Raw genomic sequence first — 5536 nt, forward strand, 5'->3', positions numbered from 1 at the left:
CCTGTTTCAAAAGAAAGCAACATACTTATTTCTAACTGAACCAGAAATGCAAGGAAAAACGTTCAATTCTTTCACATTTCTTTCACTTCTTGTCCATTTTCATTTATAATGAATAGGATTGGGGGACAAAGACCCCGAGCTCCTGAAGCGGGGGATCTGGGTTTGATCTCTGGTCGGGGAACTAAAATCCTGCATACCTTGCTGCTGCTGCTGCTAAGTCACTTCAGTCGTGTCCGACTCTGTGTGACCCCAAAGACGGCAGCCCACCAGGCTCCCCCATCTCTGGGATTCTCTAGGCAAGAACACTGGAGTGGATTGCCATTTCCTTCTCCGATGCATGAAAGTGAAAAGTCAAAGTGAAGTTGCTCAGTCATGTCTGACTCTCAGTGACCCCATGGACTGCAGCCTACAGGCTCCTCTGTCCATGAGATTTTCCAGGCAAGAGTACTGGAGTGGGGTGCCATGAGGCATGGCCAAAATTAAATAAATTAAAATAAATTCTAAAAGATTAAATTTTATTCTCAATGTTACTGTTGACATTGAAGAACTCAATATTTTTGTCAATTCCTGGGAGTGAAAATGGAGAAGGCAATGGCAACCTACTGCAGTGTTCTTGCCTTGAGAATCCCAGGGATGGGGGAGCCTGGTGGGCTGCAGTCTATGGGGTCACACAGAGTCAGACACGCGTGAAGCGACTTAGCAGCAGCAGCAGGGAGTGAAAAAGTGATGATACCAAGAAGTAGAATTAGAAATACACATTTATTGCATCATCAAGACCATTAGGAGAGTATTAACTTGTGAGTTTGTGTTTTGTTTTGGCCTTGAGGCTTATGGGATCCTATTTCCTGGACCACGGATTGAACTCGAACTCTTGGCAGTGAAAGTGCGAAGTCCTAACTGCTGAACTACCAGGGAATTCCCAGGAGGGCATTCACTTTGAAAAGTTAGGGGACTTCTTTGGGGGTCAAGTGGCTAAGACTTGGCACTCCCAATGCAGGGTGCCCAGGTTTAATCCCTGGTAGGAGAACTAGATCTCACATGCCAAGACCAGAAGATCCCGCATGTTGCAAATAAGACCCAGTGCAGCCAAAATAAATACAAATAAATATTTTAAAAATTCTGCACCACAATAACTCTTGTCCAAAAAAGAACAAACAGTATACAAATGCAGACATTTATGTAGAGGGTAGACAGTCTGTGGATTGGGTTCAGAGTTCAGACTCTGAAGTTCTCAACCTGGCTGTGTCACTTCCCTGTGTGACCTTGAAGAAATTATTTAACCTTTCATGGGCCTCAATTTCCTCATCTATAAATGGGAGTACTCTGTAAAGTGCTTAGAACTCTGCCTGGAACCAAGGAACTGTCTATAGTTGTTAGCTGCTGTTATGCACACTAGAACCTATGCACACTAGAATGGTAACTGCACCATTTCACATCACCACCAGCAGTGAAAAAGGGTCCCAATTTTTCCAGATCTTCATCAATACTTAATTCTTGTTTTGTTCTTTAAATAATAGTCATTTTAGAATGTCCCTGATGGTCCAGTGGTCAAGAATCCACCTATCAATGCACAGAACCTGGGTTGGATCCCTGGTCTGGGACGATTTCACATGCCTTGGGGCAACTAGGTCCCTGGGCAACAACTACTGAGCCCACACTCTACAAGAAACCCTCCCACTGCAACAAAGTGGCCCCCATTTCCCCAACTAGAGAAAAACCTCCAGCAGTAACTAAGACCCAGTGCTGGCAAAAATAACTATTTTAAAAGTGATTTTAACGTTGACCTTTAAAAAATTTTATTTATTTGCATTTACACCAATATATGACATTTTGACTTAAAATACTCAAATCTTCAGACCTGCTTGTTTCATACGTTTCCTAAAGCTGCCAAAATTAAGCATCGACTGTTAATCATGTTTATGCTAACTTCCACTTCCTATGTACTTTTCAGTTTACCTCCTTTTAGAATTCTTTTCCAGTCACCCTCAGAGATTCTCTTTTTTTAAAAGAATACCATTGTAGAGTAATAGCGTTTAAAACGGTTCTGAACATTACTAAAGCATATTTTTAACCAACCAGCTCCTGCAACTACTTAATCGGTAATTCCCCCTGAAAACTGCAGCTAAACGAACATTTCAGTACTGTAAATTTGGCCGACTAACCCAGTAAGACTCAAGAGAAGACTCTTGAGAGTCCCTTGGACTGCAAGGAGATCCAACCAGTCCATCCTAAAGGAGATCAGTCCTGGGTGTTCTTTCGGAAAGTGAAAGTGAAGTCGCTCAGCTCAGTCCTGTCCGATTCTTTGCGACCCCACGGACTGTAGCCTACCAGGCTCCTCTGTCCATGAGATTCTCCAGGCAAGAATACTACAGTGAGTTGCCATTTCCTTCTCCAGGGAATCTTCCCGAACCAGGGATCGAACCCTGGTCTCCTGAATTGGAGGCAGACGCTTTAACCTCTGAGCCACCAAGACTGATGCTAAAGCTGAAATTCCAATACTTCGGCCACCTCATGCGAAGAGTTGACTCATTGGAAAAGACTCTGATGCTGGGAGGGATTGGGGGCAGGAGGAGAAGGGGACGACAGAGGATGAGATGGCTGGATGGCATCACGGACTCGATGGACGTGAGTTTGAGTGAACTCTGAGAGTTGGTGATGGACAGGGAGGCCTGGCGTGCTGCGATTCATGGGGTCGCAAAGAGTCGGACACGACTGAGCGACTGAACTGAACCCAACAATTAAACGCATTTCGAGTTGCCCTGGTGGCTCAGACGGAAAGAATCTGCCCCCAATGAGGAGAGACCCTGGTTGGACTCCTGGGCTCGGAAGATCTGCTGGAGAAAAAATAGACTACCCACTTCAGTATTCTTGGGCTTTCTTTAGTAGCTCAATTGGTAAAGAATCCACCTGCAATACAGGATATCTGGATTTGGAAAATCCCCTGGAAAATGATAAATGCTACCCATCCAGTAAACTCGCCTGAAAAACCCCACTGATTATAGTACATGGAGTCACTACTCCATATCTGCTGCTGCTAAGTCACTTCAATTGTAACCGACCTCTGTGAGACCTCACAAACAGCAGCCCACCAGATTCTACCGTCTCTGGTATTTTCCCAGGCAAGAGTACTAGAGTACCACTGCCTTCTCCGACCCCATACGTAATCTTAATCACATAGATGCACAGGCTTACTAGACCTCTACTGCTAAATCACTTCCGTCGCCTCTGACTCTGTACGGCCCCAAATACAGCAACCCTCCAAGCTCTCCCGTGCCTGAGACTGTTCCAGATAAGAACACTAGACCGGGTTGCCACTTCTTTCCTCCAGTGCGTTAAAGTGAAGTCACTTAGTCGTGTCTGACTTAGAGTCGACTACACCCTTTGAAGCTTCTCCACGCAAGGAGCATTAGGATGGAATACCATTAACCTTCCCTATACTATGTCTCTAACACTTCCTATAAACCACATGACTTCTCCTATTAAACCCACATATGTCAGGGGAAAGCGCGAACGCAGTCCCCCACTACCACAAATTATGCAGTCGAGTTTCCCACATTTGGGGAAATCACAGGGGTCAGCACATCCGGAGTGCAATGGATAAGCCTCGCCCTGGGAAAACTACCTTCGTGATCATGGTATCTCCCCTGCCAGGTAAGTATGAGTTAGCTCGCCCTGCCTGCCGACTCAGCCTCATGTTCCAAACTCTTCGCACTTACGGTCACTCTCTTCACCGCAACTCTACACCCTCACTTACGAAATAACGGCTTCTCCCAACTATAAAGGCCTGAAAAGCACGTTGCCAGTACCGCAATATTTGCAAAATAATACAAACGCTTCATAGTACATGCTGAACAGGGCCAGCCGACGCCGAGCTCATTTACATACTCCGCGCACCTTAGTGACGTCACTCCGTAGCGCCGACTGTACCAGGGCCTCGCGATAGGCTGACTGACGGCCACGGAGGCGCTCGGGGCCTAATCCCCGGGGCCGGGAATGTGACCCACCTTTGTGACAGAAGAGATTGTAGGGAGGCGATGAGCTTTGAGACTGGGTGGGGCGGGAACAGTCCGAATTATCCAGGTGCGCCTAATGTAATCAAGGGCCCTTATAAAGAGGAAGCAGGAGGCAGGAGGCAGTTAAGAAGGCAGCTGTGGTGGCGGCGGCAACAACAGCGACGACGGTGACAGAGACGAAGGAAACAGAAGATGGCTAATTTCTTGAAAGGGCTGCCTGTCTACAACAAAAGCAATTTTAGTAGCTTCCATGCCAACTGTCTCTGCAAAGCCTCGAACCGACGTCCACCAGTCTACCTGCCCACTCAGGAGTACCCGTCTGAACAGATAATTTTGACAGAAAAAACAAACATTCTCTTGCGCTACCTACAACAGCAACGGGACAAAAAAAATGCCGCCGAGAAGAAAGACCAGCAGCAAGCGAACCTCGAGGCCGAGAGCTGGGCGTCCCCGTGCAAGATCCCACGGATCTACAGCCAGGACTGGGACGACTGGGACGAGGACCCTTGAAACTCACGGCCCCACTCAGACGCCTCCTGTGCTGGCTGCTGCTCGCCTGCCCGCCGGCCTGCCCACGCCCTACCGTTCACACCACTTCCAATATGATAAAGCCAATGTATTTATTTTCCTTGTGTTTTTATTGATGTTGTAAATTTAGCAACTTATGATTAAAGGGGATGTCAGACCCACTAGTGTGATGTTGGTAGGTGTTTTTTTTTTTAAACAAACAAATTGTTATTCGCTGCCACCTCCTTCAGTTCCCCCTCCTCTTGTTCCCTAGTCCTCCTCTGGAAAACTGGAGCCTCTCTTCCAGGGGTCTAGATTCGGGGCCCTGCTGCAGCTGGTTCTCATGGGTGGGGGCTCTTTTCTTGGTTTCCATCTACTGGTCCGGGTCTCGCCTTGTCACAAGTTCCTCAGGGACTTACTCTGCCCAGACCTTGCTCTGAACTTGACTAAGTGGGAGAAGTCAGCTCTTGTTCAGTCGCTAAGGCACCGACTCCATGGACTGCAGCATGCCAGGCTTCCCTGTCCTTCACTATCTCCCAGAAATTGCTCAAACTCACATCCATTGAGTTGGTGATGCCATCCAACCATCTCATCCTCTGTCGTCCCCTTCTCCTCCCGCCTTCAATCTTTCCCAGCATCAGGGTCTTTTCTAATGAGTCAGTTCTTTGCATCAGGTGGCCAAAGGACTGGGGCTTCAGCTTCACCATCAGTCCTTCCAATGAATTCTCAGAGTTGATTTCCTTTAGTATCCACTGGTTTGATTTCTTTGCTGTCCAAGGGACTCTCAAGAGTCTTCTCCAGCACCACAGTCTGAAAGCATCAATTTTTCGGCGCTCAGCTTTCTTTATGGTCCAACTCTCATATCCACATATAACTACTGGAAAACCCATAGCTTTGACTATACTGAACTTTGTCAGCAAAGTGATGTCTCTGCTCTTAAATACGCTGTATAGGTTTGTCACAACTTTTCTTCCAAGGAGTGTGTCTTTTAATTTTGTGGCTTAGCCTTTTCATTC

The 5536-nt window shown here is 46.9% G+C and overlaps 1 pseudogene across 1 annotated transcript; it reads left to right on the forward strand.

Moving 5' to 3' along the window:
* LOC102186901 lies at positions 3921–4705 on the forward strand (annotated as a pseudogene). Its single transcript, XR_001296830.2, has one exon. The product of XR_001296830.2 is annotated as a DET1- and DDB1-associated protein 1 pseudogene (transcript).

Source organism: Capra hircus, chromosome 19, assembly GCF_001704415.2.
Source record: "Capra hircus breed San Clemente chromosome 19, ASM170441v1, whole genome shotgun sequence".
Classification (NCBI taxonomy): Eukaryota; Metazoa; Chordata; class Mammalia; order Artiodactyla; family Bovidae; genus Capra; species Capra hircus.